This window comes from Trichosurus vulpecula, chromosome 9 (assembly GCF_011100635.1).
Source record: "Trichosurus vulpecula isolate mTriVul1 chromosome 9, mTriVul1.pri, whole genome shotgun sequence".
Taxonomy (NCBI): domain Eukaryota; kingdom Metazoa; phylum Chordata; class Mammalia; order Diprotodontia; family Phalangeridae; genus Trichosurus; species Trichosurus vulpecula.
Window position 1 is genome coordinate 82,978,030 of NC_050581.1, and position 26,829 is coordinate 83,004,858.

General features: G+C 39.9%; 1 protein-coding gene across 1 annotated transcript in view; it reads right to left on the reverse strand.

The window, feature by feature from the left end:
* LOC118831371 (histone-arginine methyltransferase CARM1-like) overlaps nt 1–26,829 on the reverse strand; it is a 263,918-nt gene that overhangs the window by 181,701 nt on the left and 55,388 nt on the right. The window lies entirely within an intron of this gene.

A 26,829-nucleotide genomic window follows, 5' to 3' on the forward strand; every position in this document is an offset into this window, starting at 1 on the left:
CACATAAGAGTCGCAAAACCAGAGTTTGGGTCATGCCTCAAACACATATTAGCTGTGTGACCTGGGCAAGTCATCTAACACCTCTCAGCTTTTGTTTTCTCCTCTATAGAACAGAGATAATAACACAACCCTATCTCACAGGGTTGTAGAGATGATTAAATGAGATAATATATATATATAGCATTTTATAAATCTTAAAGTGCTATGAAGATGTTGCCTAATATTATTACTATGACTAAATTTTTTTCTCTCATGATGTCATAAATTCCCCTAGCATCTGAACATCTGAAGTATAGTTGGGTGGATATCAGAATCATAGAATCATATAGAGAGAACTGGAAAGGACCTCAGAAGCCTTCTAGTCCAACCCTATCATTTTAGAAATCAGGAAACTGAGATTGATTGAGATTAAGTGACTTGCCTAAGGTCACACGAGTAGTATCAAAATCAGGGTTTGTACTCCAGTCCTTTGAATCTAAGGCAGGGACTTCTTCCACTCTTGTGTTATTTCAGGAGACTGGGTTATAGTCTTAAGAGGTACCCTGGGGAGCCCTTGACCCAATCTAACCTTTTCAGTCTCTCTCTACTTGCTAGTTCTTTCTCTGATGCCCATTAACATGACTATACGTCCCTTATCCTTAAAAACTCTCACTTAATCTTTTCATCCCTTCCATCTAACCATCCTATATCTCTCCCCTTCAAGGTTAAAATCTTGAGAAAGACATTTATATTCAGTGTCTGCACTTCCTCTTTCTCACTTTCTTCTAATCCTTTAAAATTTGGCTTTCAAACTCATTCAATCTGAACAGTCCTCTTTAAACTTTCTTAATTGCCAAATCTAATGGTCTTTTCTCAATTCTCATCCTCCTTGACCTTTCCATAGCTTTTTGACACCGTTCATCACCTCTTCCTGGATATTCTCTCTTCTCTAGGTTTTTGTGACACTCCCCTAGTTTTCTAGTTTCCTTTCCAACTCCTCAGTCTCTTTTGTTGGTCCTTCAAGCAGGTCATGTCTGCTAACCATGGTTGCCTTTGACGCTCTGTTCTGGGCCTTCTTCACTTCTCTTTCCATACTATCTCATTTGGGTGAGTTCATCAGTTTCATAGGGCTACATTATCTCTATGAAGATGCCCTAATCCTTCTCCTATGCTCCAGTTCCAAAGTCATTGAACAAGCATTTAGTAAGTGTTCTGTGCTAGAAATAGGATCACCAACTCCTTTTTAGATATCTTAAGTTGGATTTCTTCTTGGCATTTCAAATTCAAAATATTCAAAGCATTCATTCAAAGTTCAAAGAACTCATTATCTTTCTTCCTCCCAAATCCTTCCCTCTTCTGAATTTCTTATTACCATGTACATTATCACTATCCTCCCAGTTACCTAGGCTCACAATCTCAGTGTCCTCTTCAACTCCTCATTCTGACTCACCATATATATCCCATCCATTGCCAAATCTTGTTTACACCATCTCTTGTATACGTATGCCCCCTTCTCTTTACTCACACAGCCCATTGGCATCTGAAGTATACTTGGGTGGATATTAGAATCACAGAATTATATCTAGAAAAGAGTGGATAATGACAGCTGCACAATTGTGGAAGCTGGTGCCCAGGACACCTCTATAGATCCTTCTTTTTTATTTTTCTGGGGCACAGAGAGGTGAACCTCTGCATGAACAGAGAATTGTGTGATAGTGTGTATGGATGGGGAGAGGGAAGGAGCAGTAAGCAGGAGTTTGTCCAGCAGTAGGAGTGCTGAAGACAAAACTGATAGGAAAAAAGAAGACCTCTGCCCCATCGCTGTCTAAATTTTACTTAATTATGTGTTTAAAAATGTTTGGAAACTATATTTGCCAGATTTTTAATATTAATTTTATAAATGCTTGCAATTGCCCAGGGAAAACACCATAGCAATAACTATTTACATTGCAGAGTTCCGTTGTTATTCCTGTCTCCCATTTAACACTACCCTGCTGCTTCCCATTACTTCAACCTGTTTAGCTTTGGACACCACCTTCATCTAGTCCTTCCTTAGGACTGAGGCTTTAGAGGTCATAGAACACAAACTTCTCATCTGATGAGGAAACAAAAGCTCAGAAAAAGGAGCTGACTTTCACCAGGTCACTCATATATCATTCCTCAGCTAGAAATCCTTCGCTGTTTTCCGTTTTCAACCACAAAGTAGAAACTCAGTCGGATATTTAAGGTCCTCTGCCATTTAGTCCCATAAGATATTCCAGCCAAACTCAGCCACTAGATATATTTGAAGCTTTCTTTATACTGTGGCTTTTGTTTATGTTATCCCATGATTTCTCCTTTGCCCTACACTCACTCTCATTCTGTCTACTAATTGGTCTACTAATGAAGCATTCCTTGATCTTCTCCACCCCATGTCTCTAGGTGGAATGTTTTTCTTTCTCAGTTCACCCTTTTGTGCACTTATGATTTATTTTTATATTATAATTACATATATATGTGTATATATATATGTATATCTTACCTTCATTACCAGATTGTAAACTACTTGAGGGTAGAGAATACTTTTTAACCTCTCCCCTCTCTTACCTAGCACATTTCTTAATACCTAGCAGAATTTAAGTATGTGTGTACTTATACAATTAGTTGGTAAATAAATACTTTTAGCCTTAAAATAAGTTTATTGAGTGACTCCCTGTTTTCCAACCCACATTAGTGTGGACCTCAACAGCTGTTAAAAATATTGATTCTCTGGCCTATGTGACCCAAGGGATCACCATTAGAGCTGGAATAAGTTTTATAAATCTCTTAATAACTCACATTTCTAATGCACACTAAGACTTACAAAGCACTTTGCTCATGACAACCATGTAAGGTAGGTAGGTAAGAAGATGATGATGGTGGCGGTGGTAATAGTTCCATTCCTTAAGGCTTACAAAGCATTTTATAAATATTATCTCATTTTACCCTCACAACCACTCTGGAAGCATGTGCAATTATTATTCCCACTTTACAGATGTGGAAACTGAAGCAGAAAGGTTAAGTGACTTGCCTGGAATCACAAAGCTAGTGTCTAAGGGTAGATTTGAACTCAGTTCTTCTGCACTCCTCTCAGTACTCTATCTACTGTGTCACCTAGCTGCCTAGCACAAATATTCTGAATTGACTTCACTTTATAAATAATGAGATGGAGACACAGAGAAGTTAAATAATCATTGCCAAAGCCTGATTGCAATTCTCTTGACTTCAGGTTCAGTATTCTTTGCATTGTATTTAGTACAATGACCTAGTCAAGATTCTTTTATAGATGAGGCAATAAGGTTTTGAAAGGTAAATGGACCTGCCAGCAGTTACCTGGATGGTTTTGGGCAGATAGCATTAGAACCCACAGATCTTGACTCCCAGGACTGTGCTCATTCCATTCCATCTTTCTTTTCTTGGATCTTATCTACAAGACTCTAGCCAACTCTGCATCTAATCATAGATGCAGACATTCTTCTGCCTTGGATGGTTCAGACCAATTTGATCAATTTCTGTCACTCATTCAAGCAGCCACCCATTACTAGGTAAAGTCCAAGTCTACTGTATCCTGTCCTTTCCTCTAAGGGTTTGAAGAGGTGTGAGCTCTGTTCAGGAAATCTATCATCTCCATGCCCTTTCACTCTTCTCTGAACCAAGAGACCACAATTTGACTGTGTCCCTCCTTGCATCCTTCTCAGCCTATTGTCAGCTATCTTTTTGTGAACAAGTTTTATCTCACAAGCTAGCCTTAAGATACTTAAGGCAAAGAGGACTGTCTTAAAGTCCCTTCTATCTACTATAGTATTTAGCAGTACCTTATGTGTAGTGGGTCTCAGGAAATGTTTGTTGACTGATTCTAAACCAAAGTTTGATCAGCATCTATTAAACACTTAATATAAGACATTGTTCTAGGTGCTAGAGATATAAAGACTAAAAATAAAAATAAAAAGGATAGTCCTTACCCTCAAGGTTGCTACATTCTACTGAAGGAAAGATAAATTTTACATAGATACATAAATACAACTTTATCTGAGGAGGGGAAAAGTATTAACAACTTGAGAGGTAGGTGGGTGGAAAGGCTTTGTGGAGAAGATAATGCCTGAGCTGAGCCCTGGGTTTCCCTGGTGTATATTCAGGATAATGGGTCATGTTAGAGCTTCCCCTAATCCCTCCTCATATTCTAAATAACTCCAGGGCAAAATGAGTTGGACTTCATCTTCAATGTACTACCCAAATCATGGGCCTGGGATTGTGTGGCTCATGTCTTCCTACTCTGTCCCGTCCCGGAAAACTACACAGCTGCCTGACTATGTTTGACCCAGCCATGATGAATTAACCAGGAAAGAACAAAGAAAGTGCAGAATAAACCAATTTTTACATAGGATTAGCATAATCATGATCCCCTGAAACTGTCACCAAAAATGAAACTAATTTATAGAAATTAGAAATGAAGAGGACAATAGAAGAGCAGTGGGATCTCAAAATGCAAAAGATTCATAGGTTGTTACAGCTGAAAGGAAACTTGAACCACAGAATCTGAGTTGGAAGAGAACCTTGCAGCTAGCTAATCTATTATGAACCTGAGTGAGAATTTCTCTACAACATACCTAATACATGGCTACCTTGCTTTTTTTTTTAAGAACCTAAAGCCCATGCCATTTTTAGAATAGTTTTGACCATTCAAAAAAGTTTGTCACAATCCCAAATTTGCCTCTTTGCTACCTCCACCCATGGCTCATCTTGTCCTGATGTCTTATCAATCAAGCAAGTAGTTGGAGCCTAGAGACTTGCCCAAGGTCACACAGCTGGTTAGTGAGAGAAGAGGAACTTCACTCTTAAAAGAGAAATGGATTTTGTCCAGGAGAAAACTAGCATGTTTTCTGTCCATTTCTGTGAATATTCTAATGACTTCTAAATACCAGAATGACCAACTGGGATCAACAGCCAATGGGGGCAGTACAGAAAGGAAAATAACCTGGCCAGCCTCTGGATAAATTACCCATTTTAAAAAATGCTGATGAAAAGAAATCTGCTAGAAGAACCCTTTTCATGCAACGTAACCACAGCCCACTTCGCAAGCTGGAGCAAGTACTGAAGCCTGAGTCCAAAGCTGAACCATGACCTCAGTATAGCAAGGATCTCCAGTGTTATCAGTAAGTATGAGGTGGTCTCTCTCCATTGATAACCTTCTTCTGAAGTTGTTGTGCTTGAAAAATTCATCATAAGATGATAGATGTAGATCTAGAAAAGACATAGGAAGTTATCTAGTCCAGCCCTCTCATCTTACGATTGAGGAAAATGGCACTCAGAAAGGTTAAGTGATTGCCTCAGGATACACAGGAATTAAATGGCAAAGCTGAGATTTGAACTTGGGTTCCGTAATGCCAAGTTCACTCTTTCGCTGGTACCACATGGGCTCCAAAACACTGGAGCCAACCCAGTGATGAGCCTCTCAACACTTAGCTGGCCTGCTTCTCAGAAAGAAGACACACAAGGTCCATTCATTGCTGGACCTCTACTCAAAGTCTTTCCAGTTTGGTAGGACCTTACAGCTTCTGGGCTCCATTGATAGGGCCTTAAGAAATTCATAGTCACACCTTCTTCTATAATCAGATACCAGAAGAGAGCTTTCTGGTGCACTGGCAAGTGCTGCATTTGGAGTTCATATCTTCGCTCTGGACCTTTGGCCATCTCACTCAACTTCTCTGGGCCTCAGTTCCCTCATTTGTCAAATGAAGGTTTGGACAAGAAAGCTTTTCAAGTCCCTACCAGCCCCAAATCTCTGATCCTATGATTAGAAACAGTACTGTCATTAACAGAAATAAACTAAGATCGGTGAGACATAAAGAAAAGAAAATTACCAGATGCAAAACTCAAGAACTAAACTAAATGCACAGACTCCAGCTACGTGAGGCCTGAAAGCACCTTAGGCTACAGTGACTGCAGTCTTTTAATGAGTGCTCCCCACTCTTTGATGGGAGGGTAGGAGCAGTTAGTGATGGAAAGTGGGCGCCTGGCTGGAGTAAGAGCAAGCTAGCTGTCAGAGAAACAGGATGCCAGCTGTGCAGTAAAGTAGGGCTGGCAAAAGCTTGGCCCTCAAGGGAAGACTGGAGACGGACTGAAAGTAAACACCAGCTTCTGTGACTGTATTAACTTCTCTCTATTGGCATAACAGTTCTAATGTGTCATAAACCTAAGAGTGGCCTCTGCAGACACAGAAGCAATTAAACTTTACCCGCATGGGAAGGAGAGAAGTCAAGAAGGAGGGTGACACAGACTCAAATGTGTAAAGGCTAAAGGAGTTAACTCACTCGGCCTTTACTAAGCTTGCTGATTGCATTAAGTCTGGTTTCTTCACTTGTTAATACTGGAAGAAACTACTCTATCCAGAGCAGATAGTCCAGAAACTGGACTATCCCTGTTTCCTCTATATCTTCTGGATATCTTCTGTCCTCCATGGGTTGATGACAGAGGCCATTCCCCATGCTTACAATGTGCTCACTTCATTATCTCTGTTTCTTCAACCCTTTCCTTCCTAGGTGGTGCAGTGGATAGAATGCTGGCCTTGGAATCAGGAGGACCTGAGTTCAAATCTGCCTTCAGACACTTACTAGCTGTGTGATCCTGGGCAAATCACTTAACCCTGAGTTCCTCATCTGTATAATAAGCTGAAAAAGGAAGTGCAAACCACTCTAGTATCTTTGCTAAGAAAACCGCAGACGGGGTCATGCAGATTCAGACACAATTGAAACGACTCAAAAAACAAATTTCCTTGAAGGCTTAGCCCGGGTGCCACCTCCTCCAAAAAGCATGCCCTGATCCACCCTACTACCTCCTCCCCCTGACTGGAACATGATCCCTCCCTCCTTAAATTTTTGTAGGACATTGTGTTTGGATAGCTTTGTTATCCCTATCAAGCTATTTCTCATTTAATACTTTGTGTGTGTATGTGCATGTGCACAAATGTGTGTATACGTACAGCTTTCCCAGCCCCCAATAATCTAAACTAATTGAGTATAAGAACTTTAATTTTTTGTGCCAACTCCCCCATTTGTGTGTGTGTGTGTGTGTGTGTGTGTGTGTAGGCTCAATGCCTGCATGTGCTAAATGTTTAAGAAACATTAAGTGTGACTGAAAGACAATAGGGCAAACAAAAGAGACAAGCAAGGAGGAATGAAAAATGCCACTCACTATATTTAGAGCCAGAAGGTCTGAGTGAAAATCCCAGTCCTGCTACTTGCAGGATTTACAATTTAAAGCAATCATCTAGTTCGACCTCCCCCTATTTTACAGATGAAGAAACTGAGGCCCAAAGAAGGGAAATTATTTGCTTGAGGCCAATTAGGCAGTAAATGACAGGACTGGGATTTGAACCTAGTTCCTTTGATTTCAAATCCAGCTTTCTTTCCACTAACACCACAGTACTTCAGCAAATTACTTCTCCTTCCTGGGTCTCATTTTGCTCAACTGTAAAATGATAAGATTAAATCAGCATTTCTATGATCCCAGACGAGGAATGCTTTGTATTTTTTTTTGAACAGAAACCAAGCAGACAAACACAGAATGGCCACTAGATGGCCTACAAAGTCTAGGTGTAGTTGTTTGCCACACCCCTTTGAAAATAAATACAGTTACTGGACTTAGCAAATTATATGTACGTACACTTTGAAAAGCAAAAGGCTCGAAACTTGGCTTTTTAAACCGCTTTCAAAATTCTACACGAGTCATCTTATCTATTAACCTATATATTTGGAGAAGCACAACTTTTCTGAGATTATGTATATGGAGCAATTTCAAGTTGAACACTGTCCAGGAAGAAGAGATTTACTTCCATGCATTTAACCAATCAGCCCAATAATCTGATTCTCAAGTCTACAGGATACCCTAGTGCAGTAGAAAGAGCTAACAGATCTGGAGACAGCGTACTTGAATTCATATCCCAGCTCTGCTATTCATTACTTGGATGAGCATCAGCAAATTGCTTCTCAATTCTCTGGGACTGTTTCCTCAATTGTAAAATGAAAGGAATGGGCTACCTGATGTTTAAGGTGTCTTTGAAGCCCTAAATCACATAACATATTTAACTGTAGTCAAAGCAAACTTCCTTAGATGCTCCTTGACCATTCTTATACATGTATTACTATGTCATTCTTATACATGTATTCCAAGGATCTAGCATAAGGTTCTTCACGTAGCAGATTCTTAATAAATATTTGTTGACTTGAATTAAAGCAGCATAAGTAGAAGCAGCTTCAAAGCCCCTACTAGGTCAGTTAATACTAAGGACATGGAAGTAGTTACACAATGGTTACTTGACAAGACTTTAAATCTAATATCGATGGTAAGAGTCTTTTAAACAGGATATTTTTCCTTTTCTTTTTTTTTCTTCTGAGTTAAAGGTTTGTTTCTTTTAAAAGAGACACCCTATACTCAACAAATAAATGAAGCCAAGTGGCTCCAATGGACTCAAAAGCCTGGTCTATGAAAGCAATCCAGGTGTCTCTTCCAGCTCATTAGTTTTTCTGAGTACTTGGAACACAAGCCTGCCTGTTGTGCCTGCTTTAACACCTAAAATCCATGAGGTCAATGAAAATTTTTGGCGAAATGAGAACAATGGCATAAGCATAAATGCTAAAAAAGTGAAAAATCTATTTGTATATGTATCTGATATATATATGTATTACATATGTATATATTTTAATACTTCAAAAGATTCATGATTTCATCACCAAGAGTAATCCCTTCATTGGTAGCAAATATAACTCATTCATGCTTTTTGATCCTGGATAAATCTTGTCCATGTTCTTCCATGAATCTTCCATAGAATACCTCTCCAGTCCCTCAGAGAACTACCTCTGGGACTTTAATATTTCAATCAATTTAATAATTCAATCAATCATTTATTAAATGTCTCCTATGGGTCAGGCACTATGCTAAGTACTGGGGATACAAACACAAAGAATGTAATAATCCTTACTCACAATGAACTTACATTTTTAATGGAGGAGACAAGCACATATAAAATAAATTCAGCATAAAGTTAATATATATAAATGATATATATGGACACATATGCAGGCATATACATATACAAAGAAGTAAAATACAAGATAGTGCGGGAGGAGGGAATAAACCAGCATTTGGGGGAGTGATCAGGAGCAGCTTCATGTGGAAGATGGTGGCTGAGTGGCATCTTAAAATAAGAAAAGGACTCTAAGGTGGAAGTAAGGATGTTGCGTTTTCTAGATGTGATGGATGGCCAACACAAAGGCACAGGGAAAAGAGACGGAGTGTTGATAATAAGGAACAGAATGAAGGGATGTTGGGACTTTGTTTAACTATGGTAACTATGAATTGAGATTTGAATCAGACAAGGTCTGTCTGTGGATGTTTGTAATTTTTTTGTATTTCCTGTGAAGCTCAGGGTGCTGGCTTTTCCCCCTGAGCTGAGTGAATGATATTTGTATGTTGGATTAAAGTAAGATTGTTAACCCCTTAACGTTGATTTCCTTAGTAAAGCAGATCAAAAGAACTTAGGCTTGCAGCTTTCTGTGAGCTGGTTGTTGTTGGTTTTACACCCCCACAGCAGCTGCTAGCTGGATTGTTGCTACAGTGTGGTATAGTAGAAAACTGACATTGGAGCCCCAAACACCAGGGCTGTTCTGCTGCACAAGTTCTGCCTTCAACACACATTGGCTAGTCAGCTAAACTCTCAGTTCTTTAGGCAATTCTCTAAGGCTCTGATGCAGAGAAGTTTCAAAACTGCATTAGTAGAGTTTGCCCATCTAAGAATTTTCCTATAGCAATGAGGTCACTGGCCCAATCCTTGGCCCTATGGTCATGTATCTAGTAAATGCCAGACTAGGATTTGAACTCATTTTCTTGACTCTGAGTCTAGTACTCAAGCCACTACACCAAAATGACAGAGAACAAAGTCAGCTTTTGGTTAGTGTCATAGTATGGGATAGTTGAGGTATAGGTATCACGGTATAGGGAGAGGTTGAGGATTAGGAGATTTAATTCTAAGAGGGGAGTGAGTGTTTCTTGAGTGTAAGGGGATGATTGAACTGTACTGGAATAAGAGGACAGGGAAAAGTTCTAGGGGACGGACTTGTAGGCAGGCGTTGGATATGAATAAAAAGGGTTGAGGAAATAATTGGATTAAATGGAGAACAGGTTGTGCACTATTCATTTGGGCATAACCATATGTCACCTAGCTTTGTTATGTAACAATTTCAGCTAACGTTTCAGGAAGCAAGGACTAAGTTTTGTTTCTTTTGCATCCCACCTTTTCTACCTCATATTTTGTGTCCACACCTGCCATGATGCTGTGCCCATGGGGACCATTAAACAAATGCACATTAAATGCATGCTCTCTGCCATCCTCTGATAAGCATTTGAAACTCTGAGGCTGAAAATAAACCAGCAGTTCTCAAACTTTTTGGTCTCAGGACCCCTTTACAAGTCTTAAAAATTACTGAGGATTTCAAAGAGCTTTTGTTCATGTATGTTTTGCCTATTATGTTCTGTTAGAAATTACAACTGACAAAATTTAAAAATATGTTATTATTTTTAAAATAATTTTTATTAAACATCTTATTTTTAAAACAATTATTAAAATATTTTATTAATTTGAAAACAATAAAAATCCATTACAAATGAACATAAATAACATTTTAGTGAAAAATAATGATTTTTTAAAATAAAAAATTTAGTGAGAATAACACTGTTTTACATATTTTTGCCAATCTCTTTAATTTCTGGCTTAATAGAAGAGAATTTAATCCTCATATCTGCTCGTGCATTCAATCTATTGTGATATGTTGCTTGCTTGAAGTATATGAAGGAAATCCAGCCTCACATAGATAGATAGTTGCAAAAAGGACAAGTATTTTAATAGGCAAATAACATCTTAGTATTATTATGAAAATAGCTTTGACTTCACTGATCCTCTGATAGGATCTCAGGGATCCACAGGGTTCTGTGGACCATATTCTGAGAACAGCTGAATAAAACCAAATTCGAATATTCAAATAAAGGCAATTTGCAAGGCAAATTTCCTTGAAAACCACAGGATATATGAAATGGGATATATAACCTCAATTATCCCAAACTAAGGTCTAGTCCACTTTAAGCCAGGGTGGCTTAGGGTATATTATATTTTGATAGGAGATATTATGGTATAGTAGAAACAGCACTGGGCAGCTAGGTGGTGCAGCTGGCCTAGAGTCAGGAAGACTTGAGTTCAAATCTGACCTCAGACACTTACTAGCTGTGTGACTCTGGGCAAGTCACTTGACCCTGTTTCCCTCAGTTTCCCCATCTGTCAAATTAATTGGAGAAGGAAACAGCAAACCACTCCAGTATCTTTGCCAAGAAAACCCCAAAAGGGGTAATGAAGAGTCAGACACAACTGAAAATGGCTAAGCAACAACGAAAGAAACAGCATTGGTCTGAGAATCAAGAATGTGGGCTCCAGTCCCAGCCCTGTCACTAATGGGCTGTGTAATTTCAGGCAAAATAATAATTAAAAAATAACAAATTGACTTTTTATGGCGCTTTCCTTCAACCAGCTCTGACGTGAGTACAAGTAATAGCATCTGCCTTGTACACTGGAGCACAGAGAGGTATCAATGAACCATTCAGTTTTAGGAGTGAAATTCCAGTCCAGGTCCATTGATCCAGAGTTCTCTGCTCTTCCTGTTTACACCACAAGACACTTCCCCTCTCTGGATCTCAGTTTCTTTGGCTGTCCTAGGTCATGAGATAATAGATTTGGAGTTGGAAGAGGCCTGGGAGGTAATGGCTGTGTCACTTTCCAGCTCTGTCTTTGTATCCCTCTCATTTGGCAGAGCATCTGCCCTATAGAATTTTAATAACTGCTCACTGACTGATATAATTTTTAATGTGAAAATTCAAGAATATAAAACAAATTAGAGTGGGGGGGGGGGCTTTTTTCTTAAACAGAAGGATTCATCATATCGTTTCTTTAATACTGAGCTTCTTTAATATAGTTAAAATGAACTTGAAAGTCAATCTGCAAACTCTTTAGTAAGCTTCTATCGTACAAAGTGAGGTATACTATCGTCCCCCAAAGCAACACACTCTAAAAGTATCTAGTCAACAAGGTAAGTACTAAAGTCAGTTGTGGGCAAGTTCCATCAGGTACAAAGAAGAGCCACATGGCAGTAATTCAATAATATAAAGCACTTTTCAAAATGAGCCCTAAAGTTATCACAGGACAGTGCAAAGAACCCTGGATTTGGAATTATGGGAGCTGAGTTCCAATCATGTCTGTGCTACTTAAGATCTGTATGACCTGGGCAAGAATGGACCTCCATTTTCCCATCTGTAAAATGAGGAGTGCTCCTGATAACCTCTTCCCAAGGCCTCTTCCCATATTTATTACCTTATTAGATCATCTAACCTGCCTTTAAACAAGAATTTCCTCTTGAACATATCTGACTTCTACTTGAAGACCTACAGTTGTAGGGAAGCCACTTCTAAGTCAAAGCATTCTACTTTTCAACAAGGTGACCATTAGCTAAGGGGAGGGTGGAACGAGTCACCATATTAATATCAGACAAGTGCAGACACCTGACTGGCTCAGCCCACCACTGCTAAGACCTCATGAGCTCAATTGGTCCATCAGTTTCAGCCTCCATGGTAGCTGGAATTACAGGTGGATAGAGCACCAGGCCTTAAGTCAGGAAGACTCATCTTCCTGAGTTCAAATCTGACGTCAGACACTTCCTAGCTACATGACCCTGGGCGAGTCACTTAACTCTGTTTGCCCCAGTTTCCTCATCTGTAAAATGAGCTAGAGATGGAAATGGCAACCCACTCCGGTGTCTTTGCCAAGAAAACCCCAAATGGGGTCACAAAGAGTCAGAGATGAATGAAATGACTGAACAACAACCACTATACCCAACTCAACAGTTCTCATAGTTAGTAAATCTTTCCTTGAATCTACCTGGAAATATGCCTTTCTACAAGCTGTACTGTTGCTCTTCAGCCTGCCCTCTGGGCAAAAGTTCAACAAACCCAATCCCTCTCCAACTGTTCCCAGATACTTTAAGACCATACTACTGGCCTCTTAGTCTTCTCTTCTCCAGACGAAATACCCTGCCCCTGACTTTTTTTTACCTAATGCTTCAATGTTTGTTTTTTTTTACTCCATTCTCCTCACCGCATCTAACATACTCCATCCCTTGAACTAAATTCATTGCTAAGTCAAAGTAGACAAATACTCATCTCTCCTTTCATAAGTCTTTCCTTCCAAATAGAGGTCACACTGAAAGAATCAAACAGGATTCAATTCGTCTGAATAAATTTGCCACAGACAGTTGTAGTAGCAGTTAGATTTGAAGATCTTTCCCACCTATTAATAGGCCATGTGATCTGCTTATGTCACAGGAAACCTAAGACATATGTGGTAGGAGGAGCTTCCTGACAGGAGAGAGAGCAGTTATGGCTGCTAATGGCCACCCTTGTGGTTGTTAGAACTGAATAGGCTGACTTAGCTGTACTGTGAGTTTGTTTTGGGGAAGACCCCAGCAGTGGGTCAGAGAGGTTTTGGGATGGTGAAGTTCCATGTTGTGATACGCTGTATTGAATGTTTTGGGTTCCTTGCTGTTATGATGAAGTGGACTGACTGGCTGTGGGAGGTGAGCATTTGGTTATGGGATATGGTTCTCTGGTGTCTGAATAAATGGTTTACTTCTTTTACCTTCTATGTGGAGAGTCTCGTATACTTTGCAATACAGAACTACATAGGCATTTTGACAATTATCATCTACATTGTTATTATTGCCTTACTGTTACAACAGTGCATAACAGAAAAAGACCTAGACCTGGAGGCAACAGAGACCTGGGTTTGAATCTTGCCCCTGACTGTTATTTGATCAATGAGTCATCACTTCCCCCTGAGTGTAAAATGAGACTGATGAAAAATACCTGGAATAATTACTCAAGATTTATGTGAGATTCAGATATGATAATATATATAAAACATTTTATAGACATTAAAGTGTTACACAAGAGTCAGATCTGGTTATTATTTTTTTTTGGAGACAATCAAGGTTAAGTGACTTGCCCAGGGTCACACAGCTAGTAAGTGTCTGAGGCTGGATTTGAACTCAGGTACTTTCCTGACTCTAGGATCAGTGCTCTATCTACTTACCACCTAGCTGCTCCCTCAGCTCTGATGCTTACCAGAGGCCCTAGAAGTAAAAAAGGAGAGCCATTGCTTGAGAGTACAAGCTAATGGCAGCACCTCATATCATCTTGGAAAGCTGACTTCAGCTTCTCAGTCTCAGCTTCTACATCTATGAAATGAAGGAATAAAACTAAATTTGGGGTTCTTACCCATTTTTATGTCATGAACCCCTTTGGCAGTCTATTGAGGCCCATGGACCCTTTACAGAATAACTGTTGCTACTTACAGTTATAACAGAAGAAAATGCTAAATTTCTGTTAGAGGGTAGTGAAAATGAAGATATAATTTTTTTCTCCCATGCAATTTCATGGACCCCATGTCAAAAACCTCTGATCTATATAGGGTCACCTCTAGCTCTAAAGTTTTACTTATACCTAAAGGAATCAGGGATGAGTATTTCTTTTACAAACAGATCCATCTAAGGGCTCTTTAAATTGTAACTTCCTGGGGCCCAAAAAGGTTGAATTGATTTTGCAGTGATAGATATAGCTACATCAACAGCAGAACTAGCCTTTTAGAGACCAGGTCTCCCAGGTTGACAACTCAACAAATTTCCTCTAGATGAAAACAAATGAAAATTTAAATTCCTCATTTTGGGGCTTCTTTCTATTAAAAGAAACAAAGAAAAATCAAAAAACTCTTAGGTACCACATCTCTCCTGTCAGATTGGCTAAAATGACAAAACAGGAAAATGATAAATGCTGGAGAGGATGTGGGAAAATTGGAACACTGTTACATTGCTGGTGGAGTTGTGAACTGATCCAGCCATTCTGGAGAGCAATTTGGAACTATGCCCAAAGGGCTATAAAAATGCACATACCCTTTGACCCAGTAATACCACTTCTAAGGTTGTATCCCAAAGAGATCATACAAGTGGGAAAAGGACCCATATGTACAAAAATATTTATAGCAGTTCTTTTTGTGGTAGCTAAGAATTGGAAATCAAAGGGATGCCCATCAATTGGGGAGTGGCTGAACAAGCTGTGGTATATGAAGGTAATGGAATACTATTGTGCCATAAGAAATGGGGATGATATGGACTTCATAACAACCTGGAAAAACCTACACGACAAAATGCTGAGTGAGCGGAGCAGAGCCAGGAGAACATTATACACAACCACAGATATATGGCTTCTGTGAGGACTAACCCTGACAGACTTTGCTCTTCTCAGCAACACAAGGTGCAAAGACAACTCCAAAGGACTCACGATAGAGAATACTATCTATATTCAGAGAAAGAACTATGAAGTATGAATGCAGATTGAGGCACACTTCATGCTTGCCTTTTTTTCCCCTTTTTTTTCCTCTTCTCTTTTGTTTTTGTTTTTGGGGTTTTTTTTTGGTTCTGTTCCTTCTTTCTCATGATTCATTCCATTGGTCATAATTCTTCTCCACAACTTGACTAGTGTGTAAATTAATTCAAAGTGAAGTTATACGTGGAAGATATACGGGATTCCACGACGTCTTGGGGAGGGAGTGGGGGAGGGAGGGAGGGAAGAAAATCTGGAACTCAAAATTATGTAGAACTGAGTGTTGTAAACTAAAAATAAAAAAAAATAAAATTTAAAAAAAGAAAGAAAAACATTTCAAAAAATATTTTTGGAGGGTGATCCACTGGTCAAATTTGCATTGTTTCTATTGCTTACAGATGTATCCCTTACTAAAATGGACTACAAGAGCATACTATTACATTCTCTTGCCCCAACCTCTCTCTTCAACCCTGCCATTATCCAAGGTGTCCAGAAAATCCTCATAGTCCACTGCAAAGGAGGATAGACATTCTCATCTCTTGTGGAAGTCAGACTCCCCTTATTTCTGTCAGGCATTTCCTGAGTGCTTTTAGATTTGAAACAGGTCCTGCTCTCCATAGGCAGATTAGCTAAATGAAAAAAAAAAAACAGACATTTTCAAGAACCTCAACCAAGAGCATTCCTTAGTTAGATTAGTGGAAAATTTTGTTGGTAAAAAATCCAAGGCCTGCACAAAACTCAAGGAACCCTGTGGTCCAGCTTCCTGCACAGATGCAGGTGAGCACTTAAGCCATCCCAGTCAGTTGTCCATTCTATTTTTAAAGGTCTCCAGGGATGGCAATTTTCAGCCATACCACATTTTCCTTTTTCTCCTTTTATTTCCTTTCCTTTTATTTTGGTTCATTCTTTAAGAACACATGTACATTAATCCCCCAGGTGGGGTCACTCAGACTGTTCTTTCTTCTTTTATAGGGAAATGCACTGGAACACGAAAGGAAGAATTCAAACTACCACAGGATATCCTAACAAATTTCTGTTTTCCAGAAACAATTTGAATCGGACTTAGTGTGAGAAAGGACTTTGGAGATTATCTAATTGAAGCCCTTTACCTTTTTAGAGAAAGATGCCTAGGCCTGGCTCAAATCAGGGTCTTCTAGGTCAAATCTAGTGACTCTTCCATTGAACTAAACCATCATCTAACCTCGCAGAATTGAGTTTTAGGAGACTATGGTTTTAATTATTATTAGAGAGAAGTGAAAAGTAGCTTTGTGATATGCAGAGTTTCTTAAAATGGGGCCTGCATAGCTGTTTATTAAAAATATTTTGGTAACTGTATTTCAATGATTAGTTTCCTTTGTATTTTATCTTACGCATTTAAAAATATTATTCTAAGTGCTCCATAGGCTTTGATTGACTGCCAAAGGGGTTAATGATACAAAAACGTTTAAGAACTCTTGGCTTAGCAAATAAAGATTGTCCTTGGAGTCTGGGAAACCTGGATCCAAGTCTTAAGTCTGGCACATGTCAGTCAATTAATAAGCATTTATTAAGTGACTCCTATGTACCAGGCACTAAGCCAAGCACTGAGGATACAAATAAAGGTAAAAAGTGGTCCCTGTTCTCAAGGAGCTCACAGTCCAATGGGTAAGTCACTTAACCTCTCATTGCCCCTACAACTCTAAGACCTTCAAGTTACACAGATTGCTGATAAGCTGAACTGATGTGGTGGAGGAAAAAGTCCACTAAGCAAGTTCCTGGTGTTAACTTTAAGAACACAAAATACAATAATCCCCCAGGTGGGGTCACTCAGACTATTCTTTCTTTTTTATGGGAAAATGCACTAGAACACGAAAGAAAGAATTCAGAACTACCACAGGATATCCTAACAAATTTCTGTTTTCCAGAAACAATTTCTGGTATTTGAATAGGACTTAGTGTGAGAAGAGACTTTGGAGATGATCTAATTCAAACTGGTGAAACAGGGGTGGGGAGGCATGGAGATGACTCTTAGTTCTTGAAGTCTATGTTAATTAATGCCCACTCTGCTAAAATAACAGAACCCTGGGGTATTTAAATAAGAGATGGATGATTTATTATTTCTGCTCACTTGCATCTATGTAGATGAAACAAGGAGTTGAGAGGCATTTATTTGGGTAATTCAATAATTTATTCATTCAGCTTTCAAAGTTATAAATAACTTGGAAGTCCTTTTCAAGTATCCTTTTTTAAAAGACATTTTTTTAAAAAAATGGAGATAGGGTCTCCTTAGCCAGCCCAAGCTGGAAGAACAGAATCCACTCACAGACAGATCCAATTGTGATACTAATCAGCAAAGAAGCTTTAACCTATGTCCTGGGCTGGCTCACAGCCCAATGATCCTCCACTCCTGCGAGGTTCACCAGTATGCTTCCATATTCAGCTTTGGCCCTACTGCAGCTCAGAAGATCCACCAGCCCTAGCCTCCCCAGTAACAGGGATTATAGGGGATGCATTATCACACCTAGATAGGCACTCTTTTAACATCACTAAAATATGACTTGTGATAACTCCTATTTCTGAGACCTTAAGAGCACCTTTCCTTAATAAATCCTGTGAGATAGCTAGCACAAGTATTATTCTTCCCACTTTATGGAGGAGGATGCCAAGCCTCAGAGAGATTAGCTGATTTGTCCAACCAGAACTGCGACTTGAGCTCTGGTCTCCCTTTCCTGGATCCAGTGTGCTATTCACTGCTTCTCTAGCAGACAGCCCTTTTATGTTTTAAATGTTTATGTAACTGCCAGCTAGGTTTTAAAATAGTAGAAAGATCTCATCGCTCTTTGACAAGAAGGAAGAAGGCAAGGGATGTGTGCTTTTCTAAGGAATTTTGGCTCCCAGCTTTATAAGAAATCACAAGGTTGTTGTAGAGAGCAACAAATAGGAGCACCATGGAAGAGCCAGCTGTTCAAAAACAAACAAACAAACCCCCAGACACAAAACGCAACAACAACAACCCAAAGCCCTAAAGATTAAATGGTAAATTGATAATCCCTCAGCTTATTGCCCTTTAAAAGGGAAAACAGCTAAGCATTTGTGCTAAAATGCTGTGTATAACTTAAATTTCTATATTGCTTTAAGGTTTACACAGTGTTTTCCCTCACTACCCCTCTCTCAATGAGGTATATGGTACAATTATTGTTCCCATTTCACAGAAAGAGGGACTGAAGCTCAGGGATGCAAATAAAGTTTGTCCAAGATCATACAGTAATTAAGCCAGAGCCTGGATTCAAACTCATTTCTCCTTTCTCTAGTTCCAGCATTCTTTCTACTACTAATAGGTGCATATCACTGAGCCTGGGGTCAGGAAGACCTGAATTTCATTCTAGCCTCAATCTCTTCCTAGCTGTGTGACCCTGAGCAAATTACCTAGCCTCTGTTGCCTCAGTTTCCACAACTGTAAAAAGGTATAATAATAGCATCTATCTCACAGGGTTTGTTGTGAGGTTCAAATGAGATAATATTTGTAAAGCACTTAGCACAGTGCCTAGTATGTAGTAGGTGATTAATAAATGCTTATTCACTTCCCTATAGCAGATGGCTTCCTACTTGTGGAATATCTGATATTGTGCCTATGTTTTCTTATGTCCAGTATCACGACGATCCACCTTTTTTTTTTGTGCTTGGAACCAATACCATAAACTGCTCCCAAAGCAAGGGGCATTGGTAAAAGGGGAGGGGAGGAAGGAAACGATACAGGAAAAGATTGGGAAATTACTCTGAGGGGAGACAAAGACTAGTGGACATGGAATGGACGTGGGACACAACAGGACTTGGGGAAGGGGAAGAAATCTCAACCCAATCAAATAGGAGCTTGCTATTTTAACCATCCATGCTAACTAGGTGTGCTAAACTCTTATTGTCTCCCTTGCTGCAAGTCTACAAATGCTGCCGACCCTCCTTAAAGGTGACACTCTGGGGCAAAGCTCCAGTCACTCTGCCTTAGTCGTTGCTATTTATGTTCAGCACCACTAGAAAGGTTAGAAAATTATTCAGACCGGCTAGCATTTATATAATAAAGTTTTAAAAAACTGTTTGCTTTTTAATTTTCATCTTTACAAAAGGAAGGGGGAAACAGCCAAATTAAAGGCCCAGCAACTTTTCTGATATCTTTCAAATTAATTCAAAACTTTGTCAATTTTTTAAAAATTTCACATTTTTTCAATTCAAAATGAATTTGTATACTTCCTTTTCCTTCTCCTTCCTAATGCCCTTTCCAGAGTCCCAAAATGTCTTGTTATAAGTTTGGGTGGTTTTTTTCCCTCTAGAAATTCATGCCTCTAAGAAAGAATGACCGTAGGGCCATGGCATCTAAAGCTACCAAAAATAACCTCTGTGAGGGATGAGGGGAGGTTGTGTTTACACTTCAGGGAATTGTTAGGATGCCCTTACAAAATGAAGTTGGTATGAGAGTGATAAAAGGTACTGGGCCAAGCATGGCAAATTTCCCAATTCTCTCCTGTAAAATGTCTCAGCTTCAGGGTGTCTGATGGAGCTCTTCCAAAAAAAATGAGGGAAGAGTTCTGTTTCAATGCCCATGTTTGTGCCAAAATTATTTGCCCTTGTAGACTACACTGAATTGCCAGCATATGACCAGGATCAGACTGCCACTGAAGCTTCGCCCTGGATGGTGACCAGTTATTTGATGAATTTTCCAGGGGATACTTATACAGAGATGAAGGTAACCTGGAGGGCCCCTGGAGGGGTCCCTGGTATGTTACCTTCTGCTCACTGTGACCATTTCCTTATATATCTAACAAAGGTAAGCCTTTCCATCAACTCTTCCCTCTTTTCTCCCTCACCTGGACTAAGTTAAGCTTAGCGGGTTACTCTTTTACATTTCCAACACATCTTTTCTTTAATACTATGACTAGCCATCTAGAAATAAGATGGCAACAAATCAATTCAACAAACGTTTATTAGATGCCTACTGTATGTAGACTATTATGCTAGTAGGTAATGGAGGTACAAAGTTTAGATAAGGTATATACCCTCACCTCGTCAATCAAATCGATAAATATTTGTTAAGCAGCTGCTATATGCTAGACACTGTGCTAAGGATGCAAAAAGAGGCAAGAGCTTACAGTCTGGGGGTGGGGACAAAAGACATATACACAGATAACTAATCAGAGAGGTGCAAAAACAAGGAGGTCCATGATGGGGGGTGGTGGTGGTCAGTATTATAAGAGAATTCAGAGGAAGTGACACATGAGCTGAGGATAGGAATGCAACAAGCAAAGAATGGGAGGGAGTATATTCCAGACCCTGGGAATAGTGATGACCTAGGTACTAAACTTGGAGGGCTCCCCTGTTGGAGGGCCCAGGCTAATGGAGAGATAGGCAAAACCTGGTTTAGTCTAAGAAATGCATCTGTGGAGAAACCACAAGGCCCCAAGCAGTTTGGGGGGTGGGGAGGGAGTGGTTCCTGGCTGAGGTAGTATTGGTATCTTGGGCCATTTTCCTGGCCCTTTTCTGCTAAAGAGAAATCCCCTGGACTGTGAGTTGCCCCAGGCTTTGTAGAACTTGCCTAGGGATAAAAGCTGTGTCTCCCCCTCCCCCCAGGCAGCCCCACTCAGAACATAATCTATATATAGCTCTCAAGGGATAATGTCAGGGTAGGGTTTAAGAGCTGGAGTGCAGTGAGAAGATGACAACAGAAGAGTTGTAGCACAGAAGCTGTAAGAGATAAGAAAACAGGTCCAGGAAGAACAGTGCCCAAGGAAGAGGGAGTAACTGGCTGGGGGCATGTAAAGCATGAGTCCTGGGAAAGGAGAGGAGGGTGGGGTGACCCAGTATTAAATGCCTTGCTCTTGGAAAAGTCAAGTGGTTCTTCACCTTTCTTGTGTGACATGGGACCCCATTGGCAGTTTGGGGAAACCTCCGGATCCCTTCTTGCAATAATGTATAAAATAAAATAAAATAGGATTACAGAGGAGACCAATTATGTTGAAACATAGTTATCAAGTTAACGAAACAAAACAACTTCCCAGACAGCAGGTTTAAACCCCTTGCCCTCAGTGAATAAACATCTGGTAGAACTGCACCTCAGCTGGTTTTTGGTTCTCTGCTATTTAACAAACATTTATTAAGGGCCAAACTATGTGTAGACAAAGATCTAAAAATTAAAGAACAGCTACCCTCAAGGAACCTGCATTCTAGTGGGGGCAGGGGACACAGCATATATACAGACAAGTAAATACAAAGTATATAATAAACTCTGAGTACTTAAGAAGGAGGGGAAGGAGATGAGGGGCACGAAGGAGAGAAGGGAGCTAATAACTGGGAGTGGAAGGAGAATTAAGAAAGGCCACATAAAGAAAATGAAAGCATAATGACATTTGTTTTCCTTTTTTTTTAAATTTATTTAACATATTTAGTTTTCAGCATTGATTTTCACAAGAGTTTGGATTACAAATTTTCTCCCCATTTCTACCCTCCCCCCCACTCCAAGATGGCATATATTCTGGTTGCCCTGTACCCCAGTCAGCACTCCCCTCTGTTACCCCACTCCCCTCCCATCCCCTTTTCCCTTTTCCCTAAATTATCTCTCCCGGATCTATTTTCCAGGTCAGTGGTTTTTCCAATGAGATATTTCACATTATCTTCCATTTTTTCATTCCTTTGGTTCTATTTTATAATATCTTGATTTCTCATAAAATCACTAGCTTCCACTTGCTCCAATCTAATTTTTAAAGTAGTATTTTCTTCAGTGGTCTTTTGGACCTCTTTTTCCATTTGGCTAATTCTGCCTTTCAAGGCATTCTTCTCCTCCTTGGCTTTTTGGAGCTCTTTTGCCATTTGAGTTAGTCTGTTTTTTAAGGTGTTGTTTTCTTCAGTGTATTTTTCAGTATTTTTTTGGGTCTCCTTTAGCAAGTCATTGACTTGGTTTTCATGGTTTTCTTGCATCCTTCTCATTTCTCTTCCCAATTTTTCCTCTACTTCTCTAACTTGCTTTTCCAAATCCTTTTTGAGCTCTTCCATGGCCTGGGACCAGTTCATGTTTTTCTTGGAGGCTGTTGGTGTAGGCTCTTGCACTTTATTGACTTCTTTAGGCTGTATGTTTTGGTCTTCTTTGTCAGCAAAGAAAGAATGCAAAGTCTGAGACTGAATCTCGGTGCGTTTTTGCTGCCTGGCCATGTTCCCAGCCAACTTACTTGACCTTTGAGTTTTTCAGTGGGGTATGACTGCTTGTAGACTAGAGAGTTCTATGTTCCATGTTTGGCGGGGAGGTGCCAGCTCTACCACACCAGCACTGCTCCTTACCCAACCCCCAACCCGGACTGGGCTTAGATCTTCAGCAGGCTCTTCACTCCTGCTCTGATCCGCCACTTAATTCCTCCCACCAGGTGGGCCTGGAGCCGGAAGTAACAACAGCTGTAGCTGCCCCACCTCCGCTGCCCCCAGGGCTGGAAGCCGAACCGCGAACTCTTTCTACTCCCGCAGCTTTTCCCACTAACCTTCTCCGCAGTCTTTGGTGTTTGTGGGTTAAGGAGTCTGGTAACTGCCGCAGCTCACTGATTCAGAGCGCTAGGGCCCCCTCCGCCTGGCTTCTGGTCTGGATGGTCCACACTGCCCACGCTGGGCTCTGCTCCACTCTGTTCCCAGCTCCCAGCTCCGTGTGGGATAGACCTCACCCAGAGACCATCCAGGCTGTCCTGGGCTGAAGCCCTGCTTCACTCTGCTGTTTTGTGGGTTCTGCCATTCTAGAATTGGTTCAGAGCCATTTTTTATAGGTTTTTGGAGGGACTCGGTACGGAGCTCATACTAGTTGCTGCTTACCAGCTGCCATCTTGGCTCCGCCCCCCGCATAATGACATTTTGATAGAAGTTAGGGATTCTACAATAGAATGCCTGGCCTGGAGTCAGGAAGACTCATCTTTCCAAGTTCAAATCTGGCTTCAGATATTAACTAGCTGTGTGACTCTGGGCAAGTTGTTTAACCCTATTTGCTTTAGTTTCCTCATCTGTAACATGAGCTGGAGAAGAAAATGGCAAACCACTCCAGTATCTTTGCCAAGAAAACCCCAAATGGCATCACCAAAGAGTTGGGCATGATTGAAACTACTGAACAACAACAAAAGGTGGCACAGTGGATAGAGCACTGGACTTGGAGTCATAAAGACCAGACATAAATCTGACCTCAGACACTTATTAGATGGTGACCCTGGGCAAGCCACTTAATCCGTGCCAAGCAGAAAACTGAAGAAGAAAATGGCAAACAACTCCAATATGTTTGCCAAAAAAACCCTATGGACAGTCGGTCCATGGGTCATGAAGAGTCAGACATAACTGAACAACAACAACAACAATAAGGAATACTATAAGGGCATAAGGGAGGAGGGACAGCATTCCAGACATGGGGAAAATCAACTGCTCAAGCTAATCTAAGGTTACAATTGTTGGCCACAGACCTAACTGAAGAAAGGCAAAGTCAAAGATACAAGAAAACTCAGCCAATATTCAGAGAGAGGCCTTTTCTCCTTGTTCTCAAATTCATGAAATGTAGTCTCAATACTTGAATCAACTCTTCCAATAAAGCACTATATACAAATATAGTTAAATGTGTGTATATTTATTTAATAATGATCTCCAAAGGATCAAAATTACAAGTAATCCAAAAAGCCACTGAAAGACACAGTGATTTTAAGTAGGCTGGAGCACATTCCCAACAATGATTTGTAGGAAAAGTGGCTTGAAAGGCATTGTCCAAAGTCCATATGCCCAGGAAAGGAGTTTGGTCACTCATGCACTGAAAATGAGAAACAAGATCACTACTTTGGTATACTTAAGATGTTCAGAGAAGGACTTCAGCACCCTGGATAGATGGCCAATGAAGAAATTAGGAGATTGAGGCAGATAGAAATTCAGGGACTTGTCCAAGGTCATAGAGTCAGCAAGGGGCTGAAGTTGGCCCCTCACTGTTCATTGGACTATACTGTTCTTCATACATAAAGGTGAATTTACCAAAGACTTATTAGATGACATTTACCATCATTTCTCCAGTAGTAAAGATGGATGTGCTCTGATTAATATTCTTTCTCCAGTCTGTCCAGTGACCAATAGGAAATATTTTGAAGTGGGCTGACTGAAATAATAAGCGTATCCTATTCACACTCAAAGGAGTGTGGGCCTGGGAGTTAAAAGGCTTACACTCTAGCTCCTGCTCTGCTACTAACTAGCTGTGTGATGGCAAACTCATCACTGAACCTCTCTGGGGCCTGTTTCATCCTCCAAGGAAGGAAGAAGTTAGATCAGATGATTTCTAATTGCTTTAGGCTTTGCTAGGCTTTAATATTCTGTGATTCAACTTTGTCTGTAAAGAAACTAATTATTTTGACCTTTGACAAACACTATTACATAAAATTCTCCTCTCAAAAACCCTATTATTTTAGTTCAAATTAAACTATCCTAATCCCAGCAAAAAACTACCAGATAAAAATAATTGGCCAGGTGTTTCGCCTTCCTAACTATTGAGTCAGGTTGACATGTCTGAGACAATTAATTTTTGCAGAATCAGTCTTAAAGACAGGAAGAAAATTCAAATCAATGGAAAATTACTGTTTGATTCAGTGATTTCCTAAAGACCTAGGCAAGATATTGCAGTAAGGTTAAGAGCAGAAAGGGCCTGAATATTACATATTAGCTTACCATAACATTCCTAAATTAAGATAGACATGCCTCATTCCCAGAAAACAAATGTTGAAGAATGGCAAGATCCTTTACTTTTTCCATTATGAGGATAACGCAGACTATAGCCACTTCTATGTGCCCACCTCTCTGTACCAAGTCCAAATCAAAAGAATAATTCTTACAATTAACATTTGAAACCATTAGTGGTAACAGGATCATACTCACCACTTCAGAAGGAAGTATTTTGAAATATTTGACATTTGTGATATAGCCAAAGATTGTGTTTTTTTCCTCGGGATTTGTCAGTTAAATTTTAACTCACCTTTGCTTGGAAAAAGAGCAAGGAAACTAATCCTCACTGAAGGAAGGAAGGAAGGAAGGAAGGAAGGAAGGAAGGAAGGAAGGAAGGAAGGAAGGAAGGAAGGAAGGAAGGAAGGAAATAAGCATTTATATTCACCAGGCACTGTGTTAAGCACTTAAAACTATTATCTCATTTGCTTTTCACAACAACCCTGGGAGAGAGGTGTCATTATGATCCCCATTTTACGGTTGATGAAACTGAAGCAAACAGAGGTTAAGTGACTTGTCCAGGGTCACACAGCTAAGTGTCTAAGGACTGATTTGAACTCAGGTGTTCCTGACTCCAGGCCCAGTGCTCTATCCACTATGCCACCTTCAGTTCATATCATTCCCATCACAGCTCTTCCGTGTCAGTTTTAATGAGATTCAAGTTATTTATAGCAGTAGTGAATCTCTGTGCCTGATTAAGTGTCTATTGTGTTCAAATCTATTTTTTACGTATTATGGAGAGCCTCCTGCACATAATAAAATAAGTAATAAAAATAATCATTCAGTGCTATGTGGAACTCCATTAAAACATTCCATTCATTTTTATCAATAAGAGTACCATAGTTCTGATCATGCCATGATGCTCACAAAGCTTCCATGGCTCTCTACTGCCTCACTGGAAAAGTTCTAATCTAGCATTCAAGAGATGCCTATCCCTGCCCCACCTCCACTCCAATTTACCTTTTGAACTTTAATTAATATAGCATCTCTCTAGTTGCATTGGTATATTCTTTTCATAAACATGTTCTAACCTTTCCAATCTCTGCATCGTTGCTCATACTGTCCCCAAAACTTGTAATACCCTTTCTCCATTTCTGACTAATGAAAGCCTTTACAGACCAGACCAAGAGTCACCTCTTCTATTACTCTGCCTCCCTCACCCTCAAGTGACCTTCCCCTGTTTTGAATTCAGCATTTTGTATATCTCTTACATACTTATCACACTAATTTCTATTATACTTATTTTTATCAGTGCCTTATCTTCCTTGCCCAGTTATGAACTCCTGGAGAGCAGGGAAAGTAGCTCCTTCATATTTGCATATCACTCAGTGCCTAGCCCAGTGCCTTTCACATACTAGATGTTCAATAATTATTTGTTGAGTGAATGAAAAGCAAAGACATTCATTTTGTTAAAAGCACCTTGCTTCTCAGAAATGCACAATTCTGCCCCCACGTTAAAGTATTTTCCCAGAGAGGGTTGGCTATCCTTCCAAAATCTACAATAGGGTTATCAGGCACAAACCATAACTCACAGCTAGGAGCAAAGCAACCTAGGAGCACAGCTGTGAATATTCACTTCATATTTGCCTTTTGATGGTGCTGAAGATAAAGGAATGAAACTACAATAAC